Source organism: Armigeres subalbatus, chromosome 1, assembly GCF_024139115.2.
Source record: "Armigeres subalbatus isolate Guangzhou_Male chromosome 1, GZ_Asu_2, whole genome shotgun sequence".
Classification (NCBI taxonomy): domain Eukaryota; kingdom Metazoa; phylum Arthropoda; class Insecta; order Diptera; family Culicidae; genus Armigeres; species Armigeres subalbatus.
In genome coordinates, this window is record NC_085139.1 from 91,225,940 (window position 1) to 91,244,957 (window position 19,018).

Sequence of the window (19,018 nt, forward strand, 5' to 3'; positions counted from 1 at the left end):
CGAACTGTCATCTCTTCTGCTGTGGGTTTGCCTTTACGCACACTGCCCCAATCTAGTCTTGACCGAAGGCTGAGAATACCTCTTTTTTAATGAGATGCCTCATCGCACAGACTAAAAAGATGGAAAGAACACTACACTCGGAAGAAAATCTGACAGATGCAAGACATCACGGGAAAAATGGCACAACCCAAGACGTTTTCAAGTGCTTCGAGACGTCACCCTTCACAAAACTCCCTTTACAATTGGGGAAATCTCACCTCTGCTTCACATAGAGGCCGTATTTGTGAGCCCAAATTAGGACCAGTCCCGTTCCGTGGCTTCTTCTCACTCAATCCAGATAAATATTAAAAAGTCACGGTGCTCCACAATTGCATCACTCGAATTACTGGCACATCACTGGCCCACCTTGATAAAGCAGCTTCGTAAACTTTTCAGCTAGGCAGGAACCTTTTCAAGCATACTTTCACGTTTATTTACTTCGTTTTTTCTCAAGGAAGGCAAGATTGATTCCACTTTGACCACGTTATGGTCCGTGTTTCGATCGATTACCTCACGATCCGATCCAGAAAACTAAACGATTCACAGCACCCGTACGACGGCAACTATGCCAGGACAACCGTAACCGTGCCTGGCTAAAATAGGCCGGATCCCGTAGCCACAAAATCCGGATTTGACCGTTCGACCGACCGACCGACCGATAGACCGAGAAAAGACCGTCCTTTTTTTTGCGATACTCTTGCACACAAACTTACACAGAGTCGCAGAAGCGAAGAGTCTCACCACCGCCGAGACTGGCGAGCTTCGTCGACTTGTCTCTCAGGGCGCAACGGACCTATACTTCGTGGTCGATCCGTTCGTTCGTTCGTTCATTGGTATTGAGATACGGTGTAAAAGTCGGTACGTAACCGACCGACGACTCCCATCAATGAGAAATAACTCACGTGTGAAAGGCGGAGAGTTCCCCTGTTGGGTGTCGGAATGAACTTTCGCTCTGTTGCTTTCCTTACTGTTTGGGATAGTTGTGATCAACACTGGCACCGGAGGTTTAGAACAGAGCTTGCGATATGTGGATTATTGGGTTGATGGCAAGGAGCGTTGGCTTATAGTGATCCAGTAGAGCAGAGTTAAACATTGAAATTTAGACGGGGCCAATTGTGACTTAATAGCCCATTAAATTCAACTTGTTGCCCACAAATCAGATAACGCTAAGTGAAAAAATATTTCGCAATGTCTAGAAAACACACATACCAATTTCATCATAGGGAAGCCGATGTGTTTGCAACGTTTAGATTCCTTATTTTTTCATTTAAAACTTTTAAATTTGTTTCAGTCAATGTGCTAAGAAATTTCCAATTCAATATTTTTTATTATCATTGAAGAAATTGTTTATGATTTGAAAAAAAAATTAATTTCAAATAAATTTGAAAATACAATTTGAGAATTGAGAAGTGAGAAGTAATTAGTATGAAGTGATGATTGAGAATGAGAAGTTAGAATTGTAGAGCAAGAACCGAGAAACAAGAAATGACATGAGAGAAATGAAAAGTATGAGGTGAGAAGCGAGACAAGTGAGAAATAAGAAACGAAACACGAGAACAGAGAAGCAGGAAATGAGAGGTGATCAGCGAGAAGCGAATTGTGTGGAAATTGAGAAGCAAAACGCAATGAGTGGGAAATGTGATGTAAGAAGTCAGAAGTGAAAAGTAAAAAACATAACGTGAAATGTGAGAATTGACAAATGAGATGTGAGAAATCAGAAGTACAAAGTGAAAACCAGAAGTAAAAAGGAAGAAGTTAAGAGTGAGAAATAAGATGTAAATTTAACAGAAAAGTGGAAAATCAGACGTAATTTGAAGAGAAAAGCAAGGAGAAAGAATCGAGACTCGAGAAGTGAAAAGTAAAAAGTAAAATGTGAAAATTGAGAAGTGAGAAACGAGACGAAAAAAGTGGAGAATAAGGTTTGTAGTGTGTAAGAAGTAAGGAGTGTAAAGTGAAATGTGTGTGTCCTTGAAGTGAAATGCAAAACGCGATGAGTGAGAAATGTCAGAATTGATAAATGCGAAGTGAAAAGTGAGAAATGAGAAAAAATGAAATTGAAAAAAAACCCTGATTAATCCACCTAGCGGTGTTGGTGCCTTTCTCGTGCAAAAAAAAAAATACTGAAAAATATGAGTGAGTGTTTTTAGCGTGTATTGCGCATATAAAATAGTATTTAGGCCATAACTTCTGATCCCATAGTCCAATCTGGCCAATTTTCAATAGCAAACAATGGGACAGGATTCTCAGTCGAATGGAATTTGTTGAGAGTAATTCGGCCAATGCTAAGTTCCAAAAAGTGTGTCTACAAAATTTTGTATACATACACACATACACACACACATACATACATACACACAAACAGACATCACCTCAATTCGTCGAGCTGAGTCGATTGGTATATAACACTATGGGTCTCCGAGCCTTCTGTCAAAAGTTTGGTTTTGGAGTGATCATATAGCCTTTACGTATACTTAGTATACGAGAAAGGCAAAAATGAGAAGAAAGGATTGAGAATTAATTCTCGAGAATTGAGAAACTAGATGTGTGAAGTGAGTAGCATAAAGTGGGTTGTAATAATTGAGAAGGAAGAAACGAGAAAAGGAAATTGAGAATCAAAATTGAGAAGTAAGGAGCATGTAATGAGAAGCAAGAAGTGAAATATGATAATTGGGAAGTGCGTAATAAGGGGTGAGAAGTGAAAGATTTGATAAGGAATAAATAAAGAGTGAGAAATGAGATGAGAGATAAGAAAGGTGAAGCATGAGAAGAGACTCAAGAAGTTAGAAATGAGATGTGGAAAGTGAGAAGCAAGAAGTAAAATGTGAGAATTTAAACGCGAGACGAGAGAAGTAAGAAATGAGAGGTGAAAAGCGAGGAGCATAAAGTGAGAAGTAAAAATTGAAATTTGAAAAAGCGGTGAGAAATAAGAAGTAAGAGAAGTGAAGTGAGAAATAAGAAATGACACGAGAGAAGAGAGAATTAAAGAGCGTAATGCTAGAAGCGAGAAGAGAGGAATGAGAAGCGAGATGTGAGTATTGAAAAATGAGATGTGAAATGTGAGAAGCAAAAAAAATTGAGCGAGAAGTGATAAGGGAGAAGTGAAGAATTAGAAGCGAGAAGTGATAAATGATATACAAGAAGAAAAACTAAGAGTGCAAAACGTGAGGTGAGAAATGAAACAAGAAAAGTGAAAAATAAGGAAAAGAGAAGTGAAAAACCAAACGTGAAATGTGAGAATTGATAAATCAGATGTGAGAAATGGAAAGAGTAAAGTGGGAAGAAGTGACATTTGAGAAGTAAAAACCCGGATCAATCCACCCAGCGTTAGTGGTGCCATTCTCGCGCATTATAAAACAGAGATATTAACACATAAGAGAATAAATCGAATTGACCTTTCCCGTCAAACATTTTTATTCGCTCAATCGATTCTTTATTTCATTTAAGGTCAACTTCCCAAAGCACCCATATTTATTGACGCCTCTAAGAACGTTTTCACCTCTGCTCTATTTTTGGTCTAATTTTATAACAGTTTTAAAAATATAGACCGCCAAAATTAGAGCAAATTTTGGTCATTTACCGGCGATGTATTAAATTTGATGTTTTTGTTTTGATGCGGTCAGGAAAAAAACAAAATAAAAACAAATTGGGGTGAATAGGTTTCTACGGATCCGTCTTGAAATTCCTTGAAATTCTCTTGGAATTCCGCCAGAAAACTCTTGAAGTTCTTCCAGCAAATCATCATTTATTACCTTCAGCACATTTTCGTGGCGTTCTTGCTGGATTTTCTATTCGCAAATCGTTCCGGATCTATCCCAAAAAAATCCACCAGAAAACCTTCATGAAGTTTCTTTAGAAAAGCATCTCGCAGTTTTTCAGGTCATTCTCCTGTAGTTCCTCCAGCCAATCCTCCTGTAGTTCCATTAGCAAATTCTCCTGGAGTTCCTCTAGCAAATCCTCCTGGAGCTTTTATGCCAAATCCTCCCGGAGTTTCTCCACCTAGTGCTCCTAGAGTTCCTCCACCAAATACTTCTGGATTTCCTCCTCCAATTCCTCCTGGAGCTCTTCTAGCAGATTCTCCAGAAGTTCCAACAGAAAACCTTGCTGGAGTTCCTCCAGCGTATTCACCTTACACCTTACAATTCCGACGAAATCAATTAACAATTACGACAGTAATCCTTCAGGGATTCCGACGAGAGTACTTTAGGGATTCCGACGGGAATCCTTTTTAAATGGCTAATTGAATTCTTCAGGGATTCCGACGAGAACCGTTCAGGGATTCCGACGGAAATCCTGTTGGGATGTAGACATGAATCCTTTAAGGATTCCGACGGTAATCCGACTGGAATTCTTTAGATATTTCATCAGGAATACTTTATTGATACCGACTGGAATCCTTTCGAGATTCCGACGGAAATCGTTTAGGGATTTAGACGGATATCTTTTCGAGATTACAAACCGGATATTAGGGATTCCAATAGGAATTCTTCAAAGATTTCGACGGGAATCTTTTAGGAATTCCGATTGTAACCCTTTAAGGACTCCGACGGGAAACCTTTTGGGGATTCCAACGAGAAAACTTAATGGATGCGAATCTTTGAGGTATTCTGACAGGAATCGTTTAGAAATTCTGACGGGAATCCTTTAGCGATTTCGACGGGAATCTCTAAGGAACTCTATAGGAAACTCGACAGGAAACCTTTGAGCATTCTGACTGGATTTTTTTAGGGATCCGACTACATGAGTTGTTTTGGAATTTCTTAATGACGATTTCTTGCAGAAACTGAGGGCGATACTTAAGGACACCAGGAGGATTGTTTGGAATCCCTGAATGATTCTCGTCGGAATCGCTAATGGATTCCCGTCGGAATCTTTACTGGTTTCCAGTCGGAATCGCTAATGCATTTCCTTCGGAATCGTTTATTAATTCCCGTCAGAATCACTATTAGGTTCCCGTCGGATTTACTAATAGATCACTAATATTTAGTATCCCGTTGGAATATCCAATGGATTCCCGTCGGAATCCGTAAAACAGTCCACTGACGGATGAAGGAGCAGGGTAGTCGAGGTCTCGGTCGGAGTGGTCACAACATGCCCACGTTAGTCTCTGGGTCGTAATAGGGAAATTTCATTCTCACCTAGTATGGATCACCACGTTTTCATACAATTTAGTCGGAACCGATCGTTGTTGTACAGGAGTCTGTATGAGCTCATAATTGTTATTGGGAAAGGTGGCTGGACCTTGGCGATTCGCAGCTCCACGGCCTCTAAACATCGGATGATACTAAACGCTTTTCTGGAGGCAACGGTAGAGGTTCACCTTCTTGGATATTCGGCTCTCCGAACATGTGGACACTGGCGACATTCCATCTGGTACTATTCGGCGATAAAGATATCTTGGTCGATCTTATACTTGCCTCGTGACCCGGATCCGAGAACCTCCGCTGTAGAATATAACGGAACGAACGGGTCGTAATCTTTGTAGTCCTTGACGGTGTAACATGTTTGTCGCCTTTGCTTCCATTGATGGAACTGCGTTGGTTGTCATAGAAGCGGATCGGAACACTTCTTGCACCAAATCTCGTGAATTGTCTTCGAATTCACCGAAAAAGATGTGTTGCCGTAAGAAATTCGTATCACTTTGCCTGCATCCTTCTCGTACCAGAACTCCAACGTGAAGAAAATCCAAGAAACAAACTTTTTGACAGTCTCAAAATCAAAATAAACAACATTCTTCGTTGTTTTATCTGTTTTGGTAAATTTGGAACAGACTGCGGTTTCTGGTCTAAAACTCGGAAAAAATTAAACAAAAAAGTATGACAGTTTCAATTTTTTGAAACGAAACTGTTCGAAAAATGAATTTAGGCCGCCCGGTGAAAATGAGAAATTTAGATTTGGTCCATTTAACTGTCAAAATTTGGAATAGACCGTCACCGGTGAAAACGTCCTAACGATGTCTTCCCTTCAATAGATGTTCCTTCCTGTGATATTTGCGGAGAAGAAGTAAACACGATCTCCATATTGTGAAGATCTCATACAAATCTTCTTCTTCTCCTTTTGATTGGCATTACATCCCCCACTAGAATGTAAGTCAACGTAAGGAAGGGGAAGGAAATGATGATACAATCACTCGGCCACCGCAAGCTGAATATACCTCTGCACTTGCCAATTTGTTGGAATTTTTAGGTTAGGTTCGAGGAGCAGATAGAAGAAACCAACTGAATGAATTTCTTATTTCATTTCCAATTGTAGCAGTTACTAGCGGGCTTGGTAGTCATATGGCTACTGCTTCTGCCTCATACGCAGGAGGTCGTGGGTTCAATCCCAAATCCGTTCCATTCTCCTACTTTGTATGTTTCTCTTTATTTCTCATGTTCTAGCGTTCGCTAGAACTGGAAATGGACTTCCATACCGTTTCCATTACTATTCCTATACCTTCAACTTGAGTATTCTAACAGTAATCTGCTAGAATTGGAAATGAACTATAGAGCCTGTTTCCTACATCCAATTAGAAATTCCATCAGTTACCTTCTCCTATCTATCACATTGGCAGCTCGTTAACTAAGACGGACCTCTGCCTCTCCAACCTAACCCAGAAATTCCAACAAATTCCGCATGAATCATCATTTCCTCCCCCTTCCCTACTTTGACTTGCATTCTGACGTGGCAGGCGCCAGTATGACCTAACAAATGAGATCACCAGTACTTGTACATTGAAGATGTGTGCTAGTCCCAAGCAAACATCTGTTGGTTCCCTGTGCAAGAAAAGCTGATCTGGTCATAATGGAGTAGCAACTACGAGCAGTCAATCAAGCTCAAGCTCATTTCCAATTGTAGCAGCTACTACCAGAATAGTCAAGTTGAAGGTCGTATAACATCGAAAAGGAAACGGTGTGGAAATCCATTTCTATTTCTTGCGATTGCTATATCATGAGAAATATAAAGAAAGATGCAAAGCGGGAGAATGGAACGGACCTGGGATTGAACCCACGAACTCCTGCATATGAGGTACAAGCAGTAGCCATATGACTACTAAGCCCGTTCGTGTTACCATTTTTTCATTCGTACATCATGAGGTTAAAACGATTATGCTTTTATGCCCAACCCGAAAATTTCCAAGACCGAATCGGTGATAGAATCCATCCACCTTCAGCATGGTCTTGCTTTGTATACCCAAGCATCATACCACACGGCTAAGGAAGGCCGCTCTCCTACTAATATTTCTACCTTATTTCCAACTGATTACACCCAGTATTTTTGACGTAAACTACGTTTAAGGGGAAGACTCGAATACAGGGTGTGAAACAAAAATTTAAAAATTGGGGACCGTCACGAAATCATGTAAGATTTGTAACATTAATATGTGCTTTATCTTTCAATGGATTTTTAAGATTTATATATCAATCGATTCGCAAACTCTCCACCAATTTGCCAGTAGTATGGAAACTTTTGATTACCAACGCTAAACTCTTGATTTTGTTTAGTTTTTTCATGCATCACGCATCACCTATACAGCGTGTTACAATCCTTGGTAATTGCCTACTTTTAGGGTATTTTTTTTTATTCGTATATTTATTTGGCAGGCACTCTGTGTTCTTAACCGCTACTGTGCCGTGATCTACTGTGGTACTCTGCTGTACAGAGTCCACACATAATCTATTTTTAGATGACCATAAATCGTTATTGTTGTCGATGCCAGTCCATATCATCATGAGTCCATTGTGTTCATTTGTCCATGTGGTGAGAATCCAGTGATCGTTGCTTTGTTCGGTTGCCATTAATCGGAGAACGTTGGAGGAATACCTCCGAGAAGAACAGGTCTGTCAGTCGTCATCAGGCAGCCGTGTCGGTGAGGCGCGTTCCCCAAAACGCCACCGTACGGACTGCGCTTCTGGCGACTGACAAGGGTTTGGTGGAGGGGCTGGGAATCGAACCCATGACCATTCGCTTATGAGGCGAACGTGTAGCCAACTACGCTACGGGACCCCCTTCTTTTAGGGTATTATCAATTATTGAACTGAGTTGTATGAATGGGGTTGTCTAGCTGCTACACAGTGGAGTACCTACTCACTCACAAAGTGGGAGGGGCTGCTAAAACTGGGTAGTAGTGTCGATGGGCTGGTTCCTACTCTTCTATATAGGAATGATTTGTTCAGTGTACTATTTGGTTTTACGCAGTTTACGTCGAGCGGTCGTATCTTGTATACAACCCCAAGTTTTTTTTATATGGTTGGTATTCTCATATTTCCCGGTTAACCTGATTTTTTACAGCTTTTCAAATACCACCTGAATTTTCTTTGATTTTTCGTGATATTTTTCATGGGGTTAACCCATAGTTTAACGTAATCAACTAAAACCCACCCGTGTAAAAAAAGAACTGGGTGTATGTTATTGATCAAGTTATTGATCTTCATAAACATTAAAACACTTAAACTTGTGATTGACCAATCTAAGTCAGCCATTCAGTTGTTTCATTGTGCAATTTCACTTATTCTGGTCAATCACTGAGTAGCAGCCATGGATTTACCAATCACAACAACTGAGGTTTTGTCAACCCTATACATACAGAACGGCTTCGCATCCCCAATGTTTGAACACTCTTCACCTACAATCTCATCTTCGACCAAACCCGAAACCACCACACAATAAGAGTATGCAGTCATTATGCAACAATTCCTTTGGCTGTTCAATAAATAAACAAATACATTTCGCCTCCCCCTCCCGGATCCGAAAACTCTCCAAGCTAAATATGTAAATAAAAATCAAAATGGCGGAACAATGCAAACGCTCCTATATACCAACTGACGACATCGTCGTTCCACCGCACACCAACCACATGATTCCCATTTTCCCCGTTCTCAGCGCACGGATGGACGGCGGATCCAAGCTGCCGACCGACCGAGCCAAACACCGAGAGAACGAACGTGAGTGGCCAATTTGCGTAATATTTACCACCACACAACACTGATTCTCGCAGCGTACGGCGAAACAAGACCGAAGGCTTTGACATTGCCGTTTTCGCTGTTATCGTCCCGTGTGGTGGTGTTGTTGTTGTTGGACGGCGCGGCGGCGAAATCCGCGGTTCACTCAGTATGAAAAATACTCGCGCGATGGTGAGTGGCGATTTGTTGACACTTCCATGGAGGGGTACATATGGACGCAAAAAAAAAATGCGAAGAACAACACCGAACTCTACACATTGTAGCAGAGCAGCACACGCATTTTTTTTGTCTTGTTCATGCAAAACGAGCGGTCGTGGGAAATAGCATCCGTTTCGCTGCGAATTTACAGCGTCGAGGAATCAATGAAAGATCGATACGATACGCACCCGTCAGTGTGTGGTAAGCGAGAATAGCGTAGGTGTTGGGGCTATCGCTCGTACATTTGATGACCCTTTCACGGACGGGTGGAATAAGAGTTGTTTGTCACTGAAACAACGACACTAGTGTATGTAATTAATTACAACATATATCACGCTTAACATTTGAAGAGCCCGAGATAAAATGTGGTCATTGAACTAAGTCGGCTCTAAAATATTTAGCAAATATTCGTCAATCAAAAATCAGCAATAAAATTAGAGAGTGTTGATAGCTGTTTGCTTTAGCTTTAAACCACGCTTCGACGACATGAACTCTCAAGTAGGAAGGGAGGAAATGTATAGGCCGATCATCGGTACAGATAATCTGCATACCGTATCGAACGACAACGGCCAACGATGCACACACTTTGCAGCCTCCCGCGGAATGGTAGTCCGAAGCACTTCCTTCCCCCGCAAGAATATCCGCAAGGCCTCGTGGAAATCACCTAATTAAGAAACGGAAAACCAAATCGACCACATTCTAATCGACGGTAAGTTCTTCTCCGACATCACGAGCGTCTACATTACACGAGCGCAGTGCGAATATTGAATCCGATCACTACCTCGTTGAAGTATGCCTGCTTCTACTCTCGACGGCGCATCATTAAAAAACTCTCGACGGCGCATCATCTGTGGAAGTCAAGTCTAGTACGGGCTCCAGAAGAAACTGCGGTCAAAAAAGATTCGCCACCGCACCAAATGTGTCATGTACAAGACGCTAATAAGACCGGTTGTTTTCTACGGACATGAAACATGGACAATGCTCGAGGAGTACTTGCAAGCACTCGGAGTATTCGAGAGACGGTGCTTAAGACCACCTTTAGAGGTGTGCAAGAAGACGGTGTGTGGCAGCGAAGAATGAACCACGAGCTCGCCCAGCTCTACGGCGAACCCAGTATCCAGAAGGTAACTAAAGCCGGAAGGGTACGATGGGCAAGGACATGTTGCAAGAATGCCGGACAGCAACCATGCAAAGATGGTGTTCGCTTCCGATCCGGCAGGTACGAGACGGCGTAGAGCGCAGCGAGCGGGATGGGCAGACCAGGTGCAAAATGACTTGGCAAGTGTGGGGCGCATTCGAAGATGGAGAGATGCGGCTAAACAGTGTTATCTGTTTAGATGTAGACTAAATAAATGAATGGACATTATTGAAGAAGAAACAGCTTGTTTACAATAGTTTGATGGGCTTTCATGAAATAAAAATCCATGAAAATGTTGCGGAATTACTTTCATGGTTCATATTTTTTATGAAAGCGGGAGAGAGTAATATGAAAATCTCAGTACTGGCCTGGAGGAACTTCCTTGCTGAAGAAATTAGCAAAATCCTTTAGGATTTCTTGAAATAATTTCCGAAGAAATATCTTTAAAAAAAATCAAAGGAGTTTCCGAAGGAATTTAAAAAAAAAACCAGAGGATTTCTCAAAGAAATTTATTGCTAAAGAAATTTTCGAAGAGGTTCCGAAAAAAACGAAGGAATATCAATTTGCAAAGGAATTTCCGTAGCAATTAATACTGCAGAATTATTTTAGTAAACAAAGGGATTTCCAAAGAATCTCGTGAATGAATATTGGGGGAATGTGCAAAGGAATTCTGGGAGAAGTTCAAGAAAGTTGGAAATTTCTTCAGGAGTTTCATCGCAAATTCATTCAGGAATTCCTCCTTCAATTATTTTAATAATTCGTAAATTTCTTAGAAAGAATTTCTCAAAGAATTGTTGAAGGAATTCCCGATGTAAGTGCGTAAATGTAAATCCGCGATTTTCGCGAAAGGATTCCAAGGAACCGCGAAGCGTGAATATCGCTACTGGAAGATATAAGCCGCAACAAATCTGCGAAAAACGCGAGAATCGCGAAATCCGCCACTGTTGTAACAGCCCTGTATATTTAAATAAAAAAAATCCAAAAAGAGCAGCCTAACAATGTTTTATGCAAATGCAGAGCTGTTACAAAATGAGCAAATTTCAATCAGCGAAATCCGTGACTATCAAAATTAAATCCGCGACTGCAAAACAAAACCGCGACAAACAAAAATGAGTACTTAAAAACACATCAAAATAAAACTACGCCCGAAGTAAAAACAGCAACTTGATTTTTTTTTCTACGCACCAATAATGTACTGAATAATAACGTAGAACTAGGATCCTTGCATTCCTAATAGCCCAGTCAACTACAGGCTTCTTCACAGTTAATTGAAGGGTTTGTATCTAGTATCTAGTGTGAAAAAACTGTTAGCGACTCCGATGGCTTCCGCTTGGATTTTACACACTCGAACTTACATTGATGCGTTTTGTTGTACCTAAGACCACAATTTGGTTAAAGAAGCATACTTTCTTGTGCGTTACGTCATATTATGTTCTTTGCCATCATTTTACAAAATCTTGAAGAGCTGTAATTAAAAACTCGTTGACTAGATAGAAACTCAGCGGAACGGATTGTTTTGTAACTCGACCTTTCTTAACTGATTCTGAAAAGAAATCCTTATTTTTTTCCCAACAAAGCTTGAAGAACTCTCTGACAAAAGGATACACGGGCGAACAAAAATGACTGTAAGGTCTGCGAATTGTCTAACAAATCGGTCGAGTGCTGTCGACGATGAGAAGAATCACTGCGCATATTGGAGTTGAACGATTCTGCACATGCAGGAGTTGTACGACTCTGCTCCTTACGAACAAACAAGTATTGAGTTGGAAGGATTGCATCGTCTAATTTGTAATCAACCGTGATGTCCGATAGAGTCTGAATTTCTGTAATGTGCTCAGGCATGTGCAAACGAAAAAACGAGAAATCTTGAATCGCGAAATGGCAGAAACTTTTTTTCCTTATTTATTAACGTGATTTTTAGAGTTTATAAGTTCTTCACTCGTTAATTGTACCAAGACCTGGAGCACTTAATAACTTACTACTAATACTTCCAAATCTGAGTAAAAAAAAGTTAATGAGTAAAATGAGGCAACATTGATAAAGTATTGCCATTCTAGGAAACATAGTACGATGAAATCCAGAAATAGGGTATCCAATCAATGGTTTGAACCAAATGGCAGGTATCAGATGAGCATGGAATCAATATTCGAGCAACGCCCAACAATATACTCTTTGTCATCAACAGAGTTTGTTACTGACAAACGCACCTAGCGACAAACCCTCACCCGAACCCGCGCACACTATGACAAGAATCATTTGCCTTGCATGCTCTGATGTCCGAAAATACGATTCTAATTTTGTAATCATTGTTCGATTCTCAAATATCTCCATAAAAGCAGAAACTATGATAGCATACATAAACCCGAAATTTGCTCTGGAAATAATGTAAAATACCGAGATGAAAAGTTAGCAACAAGATTGTCTTCTTTTTTGTTGCTGACAAATTTTTTTTAATCTTTGTCATTATTATCTCCGTCAAAAACAAAGCTTTGACGTTGGTTCTCTTTTGTCGCTTGTTTCGCATGCGCATTCCAAAAAAAATTGATTCCCTGCAGATGAGTCGTCAAAACAAAGTTGATTTATTTCATTATAGAGACATGTTACAACTGCAAACTCTAGTTTATATGGAAGTTTAGTTCATTATCTTTCTAAAAACATCCTGGGTTCACATATGTATGCTTCGTTTCATTGAGGAAACTCAATAATTACATAACGTTGATTCGTAACATGGTTTGTACCACTTGCAGCAGCTCCTAAATATAATACTTACTAATTACATGCATGAAACGCTTAGGAAACCCATGGAAAAGCAAATTTGTTTTACTATTCATCTTCTCGCATTAGATTAGTAACTCGAAACGGGTGGAAATTGTCTAAATTATCGATATGAAAACTGCGATTTTTTCTTATCAGAAATGTAAACAAAATGAATCATTTGTTTGAAAAACTGCATAAGTCCATTTTACACAATTTCGAGAAAACAACAAAAAACTGTTTTTGAACAAATTGGCACCGAACCTTTCGATTTCTTCGATACAGATCAATAGTTTTTGGCAAAACTGAACAACCTGGTGCACTTCCAGTGCAAAAACTGTAAGCAGTACTCCATAATTGCTCTTCCATGTCCGTGGACATATGTAGTTTCTCAAACAAAAGAAAACAATTTCATACATTCCTGAACAAATTTTTTTTTTTCGTATTTTTTGCCAGAATACGTATTTTTGGAAGACGATTCAGAATATATAAAAATCTCATTTTAGCCAAAAATGTTACATATGCAGTTTCTCAAACAAACGGTTCAAATGCTCCAGCTACGCGCATGCAGCGCTCCTAGCGGACAGCAGCAGAACATGACTGCATTTTCAAGTTCAAACCACGATACATTTTAGTTCAAACCATGATCAGTTTTTACCTTGCATAAATGTTACTATTTCAATTATACAAAACAGTTTCTCAATTGTACGATGAGGTCAATCTATTACAGATGAAAATAGCTTTCTTTTGATATATTAACCTCACTCCTGTGTCATAAAATGCGTTTTTACGAACTTTTTGAAATTATGCCACTGGTGGGGGGAATTTAGCGCAAATTCAGGTCGTTTTTGTTTCGCTCCATTTTACTACTTAAACAGTATGTTTGGTTCATTTCCGGCCAATGAAATGGTAATTTTGACTGATTTCATAATGGTTCAAACCATGATACCATGAACCAAAGATATCTTAACGCTGGCTGGTGGTCAGCACCCCAGCTGACCTTGTTGAAGTTTGTAGGTAATGTTGTAAGGGACTTAGAAACGAGTTCAGTGCGAGATTTCTCTTGTTTCGGACAGCAGAACGATGGCGCGATCGGACGAAATATTGTGTTCTGCTTTGCGCGGCCGGTAATAAAAATCAGTTCAGTGCGAGATTTCTCTTGTTTCGGACAGCAGAACGATGGCGCGATCGGACGAAATATTGTGTTCTGCTTTGCGCGGCCGGTAATAAAAATCAGTTCAGTGCGAGATTTCTCTTGTTTCGGACAGCAGAACGATGGCGCGATCGGACGAAATATTGTGTTCTGCATTGCGCGCCCGGTAGGCCGGTAGTTAGTTTGTACTACTTTTCGCGCCCGATTCATGGCTAGGTAAAATCACTGTGTATAAAGAATGACACGGTCGTATCGCTTATCGGAGTGAATCCAGATCCAACGATGCCTACCAATTAACTGATATCCTTCCTGTGGTTTTGTGGAGACGCAGAGGTAAACACGGTCTTCAAATAGCAAAACCACCTACTAATATTCCTTCCTTCTTCCTAACTGACTACAAGGACGTGGCCGGCGCCGTTATTGATCATTTGAATTTTAGAGTCACTGAAACTTGCACACTGAGAATGCTTGAACAATCCCAGTCAATCATTCAGTTGATTCTTTGTGCAATTTCACTGATTCTGGTCAATCACGGAGTAGCAACACACTTAAAATAAATCGCCGACTTCGGTAAAATTTTACCGAAATCTCAACCGCTGAACTGTTCGGTAAATTATTTTACTGATTTTCGGTGATTTTGACAGTTGAGCAATGGAAAAAATTACAAAAAATCTGTAAATTAATTTACCGAACAGTTCAGCGGTTGAGATTTCGGTAAAATTTACCGAATACTGTAAAATGAGCTTAGTGTGAACCATAGATATGTGTAGTCAGTCAAAGCTAAAAAGCTAAACGCTAAAAATGTTGTAAGGGACTTAGAAACTTAGATAAGTTCCCGGGCTCCCTGATCACTGGGGAATCACCTTTGGGAAACCAAGCAATGCTCAAAAGCCTTATGTTGTGGGAACTTACTGACGAGATCGGTCTCATAATGCCCGTAAGGCAATTTAGGTTACGTTTGTTTGTATAAGCCCACATCTTTTAAAATCTTTTAAAAAACAAAGGGCACTTTTAGGATTTGATGAATTGTGAATGCTAGAAATTTATAAAATCTAGCCGTTGACAATTGTTACTAAATTCCAATCATATTATTTGTTTATATTTTTCTGATAACTAGTAAAATCAAAGATTGATTCAAATACCGCCATCGGGGGTGACGATGGATTAAGAATGAGTCATTGCTGTTACTGACAGCCAAGTGGTCGATTACAAAATCGTTCAAAAAGGACTCTTACAAATAATTTGATTTCTATCTACTAAAATATTCTAAGTTGTTGAAACAGTGACCTATTCTCAACCCCATTTGACGCATTGTACCCACGATTACTGTATCAAAATGATCGTAGAATTTGAGTTTTATCCAAAAATAATGAGTTTATGGACTTCAACATAAATTATTTCATCTCTACGTGGTTAATTAAAAAATAGCACATTGCAGCCTTTAGGATAAAATGCCCCATAGTGGACCCCCTAGTAGCGGAATTTTGCTCTTCCTGTCATTAGCCTTAGAAATTTTCAACATATTTATTTAGCAACAACTGCCAACTGGTGAAACTTACGCACCCCAATGACATACTATACGGCATACATTATAAATGGAATGCTCTAAATCTAACACAAAATACTCTTAAATCTATTCTTATTAGTTATACGAGGAACATGAAAATCAAACACTTCGTAACACCTATTAAACACGCGACACATGCCTTTGATTGGCTCATTGATTCCGTAGTTAGTTCTAGAAGCACGAATGTAGGGGTAGTAGGGCAATATGAACATACGGGGCAATATGAGCCACCCTCATTTTGAGCTTATTGACAAGTTTTAGCATGTAAAAAGTTATATGATCTTTAAGAGGATGCTACACATATGCATCACCGTAAAAACCGCATTAAAATTCAATTCAAACATGAAAATACACTTGAAAATGTAAATTTTCGCTCCATAGGCAAAATTATTATAAGATTTGAAGTTTATAAATAAGGTTTTGACACAAAACTGATTAAAATACAGGTCAAAAATACACCACAATCAAAAGATATATTAAAATTGAATATTGTACACACATGTTTGTATTGATACAAATCTGAATTTATCATAAAACTTTTTTTTCCCAAAACCAGTCTCTATGGGGCAATATGGGCATACCTGCACAGAGCAAGATATCAGGCCTTAAAATACGAACAAGTTCAAATTTCAGTAGTCAAATACAAGAATATTATCATATATGTAAGATTCATTACGGAAAAATTACAACAGCGCATTACTGTGATTGAAACAGAAAAAATGACCATTGGCCAATTGAAATGTGGCTGTTCAAACGGTGAAGAGTGGCAAATCGGTTCAGTCGGTTTTTTAATTTTATTTGGTATGGAATACTCACAACTGTTGTAGGAATATCATATTCTTCCATATTACGATACTTTTTTCGCCTAAATAAACGTTTTGGATGGGTGGCTCATACTGCCCCAAATAGTGGCTCATATTGCCCCGTATAGTCGGGAACACACATTGAAATCAATACATTTTCAAAAGTGCATTCCAACAATTTCCAAACGCATTTTTCGTCATTCATCGACGTTATATGAAAGGTAACATTCTCTAGTATAAGTTAACTACATTTGAACGATGTTTTTGCCTTTCTCGTATACTAAGTATACGGTAAAGGCTATATGATCGCTCCAAAAACAAACTTTTTATAGAAGGCCCGGAGACCCATAGTGTTATATACCAATCGACTCAGTTCGACGAATCGAGGTGATGTCTGTGTGTGTGTGTGTGTGTATGTGTGTGTGTGTGTGTGTGTGTGTGTGCGCAAAACTACTCAACAAAATGTCACTCATTTTTCGGGCACTTATCCTCAACCGATTTGCTCGCAACAAGTTGCATTCGACGCAGAATCTTGTCCCATTGTTTCCTATTTGAAATTGGCCAGATCGAACTATGGGATCGAGAGTTATGGCCAAAATACAAATTCATTTGAAAAAATCGCGTAAAAAATGTCACTCATTTTTCGGACACTTATCCTCAACCGATTTGCTCGCAACAAGTTGCATTCGACGCAGAATCCTGTCCCATTGATTCCTATTTGAAATTGGCCAGATCGGACTATGGGATCAAAGTGATGGCCAAAACACAAAATCATACGAAAAAATCGTGTAAAAATGTCACTCATTTTTCGGCACTTATCCTCAACTGATTTGCTCGCAAATAAGTTGCATTCGACGCAGAATCCTGTCCCATTATTTCCTATTTGAAATTGGCCAGATCGAACTATGGGGTCGAAAGTTATGGCCAAAATACAAAATCCTACGAAAAATCGCGTAAAAATGTCACTCATTTTCGGGCACTTATCCTCAACCGATTTGCTCGCAATAAGTTGCATTCGACGCAGAATCTTGTCCCATTGATTCCTATTTGAAATTGGCCAGATCGGACTATGGGGTCGAAAATTATGGCCAAAATACAAAATCATACGAAAAATCGCGTAAAAAATGTCACTCATTTTTCGGGCTTTTATCCTCAACCGATTTGCTCGCAACAAGTTGCATTCGACGCAGAATCCTGTCCCATTATTTCCTTTTGAATATTGGCCAGATCGGACTATGGGGTCGAAAGTTATGGCCAAAATACAAAATCCTACGAAAAATCGCGTAAAAATGTCACTCATTTTTCGGGCACTTATCCTCAACTGATTTGCCCGCAACAAGTTGCATTCGACGCAGAATCCTGTCCCATTGATTCCTATTTGAAATTGGACAGATCGGACTATGGGATAAAAAGTTATGGCCAAAACACAAAATCATACGGAGAAATCGTGTAAAAAATGTCACTCATTTTTCGGGCACTTATCCTCAACCGATTTGCTCGCAACAAGTTGCATTCGACGCAGAATCCTGTCCCATTGTTTGCTATTGAAAATTGGACAGGTCGGACTATGGGATCGGAAGTTATGACCAAAATACCTTTTTTCATAAAAATCAAAAAAATGTCACCTATTTTTCGGACACCTAACCTTAATCGATTCACACGCAACAAGTTGCATTCGACGCAGAATCCTGTCCCATTATTTTCTATTTGAAATTGGCCAGATCGGACTATGGGATCGAGAGTTATGGCCAAAATACAAATTCATACGAAAAAATCGCGTAAGAAATGTCACTCATTTTCGGGCACTTATCCTCAACTGATTTGCTCGCAACAAGTTGCATTCGACGCAGAATCTTGTCCCATTGATTCCTATTTGAAATTGGTAAGATCGGACTATGGGATCAAAAGTTATGGCCAAAACACAAAATCATACGAAAAATCGTGTAAAAAATGTCACTCATTTTTCGGGCACTTATCCTCAACTGATTTGCTCGCAACAAGTTGCATTCGACGCAGAATCCTGTCCCATTGTTTCCTATTTGAAATTGGCCAGATCGGACTATGGGATCGAAAGTTATGGTCAAAATACAAATTCATACAAAAAATCGCGTAAAAACGTCACTCATTTTCGGACACTTATCCTCAACTGATTTGCTCGCAAACAAGTTGCATTCGACGCAGAATCCTGTCCCATTATTTCCTGTTTGAAATAGGCCAAATCGGACTATGGGATCGAGAGTTATGGCCAAAATACAAATTCATACGAAAATATTGCGTAAGAAATGTCACTCATTTTTCAGGCACTTATTCTCAACCGATTTGCTCGCAACAAATTGCATTCGACGCAAAATCCTTTCCCATTATTTCCTATTGAAAATTGGACAGGTCGGACTATGGGATCGGAAGTTATGACCAAAATACCTTGTC

General features: G+C 39.6%; 1 protein-coding gene across 5 annotated transcripts in view; it reads right to left on the minus strand.

Annotated features, from left to right (window-relative positions):
* Positions 1 to 19,018, minus strand: part of LOC134202216 (serine/threonine-protein phosphatase 2A 56 kDa regulatory subunit epsilon isoform) — a 224,599-nt gene that overhangs the window by 184,463 nt on the left and 21,118 nt on the right. The window contains exon 1 of one of the 5 annotated variants that reach the window (XM_062677273.1): positions 550 to 718. The exons of 3 other annotated variants lie outside the window; for them this stretch is intronic. The gene's annotated coding sequence lies outside the window, so the exon portion shown is untranslated. Of the gene's footprint in view, positions 1 to 257; positions 374 to 549; positions 719 to 19,018 lie in introns of those variants that run through there. One more of the 5 variants, XM_062677293.1, reaches the window with a different exon arrangement.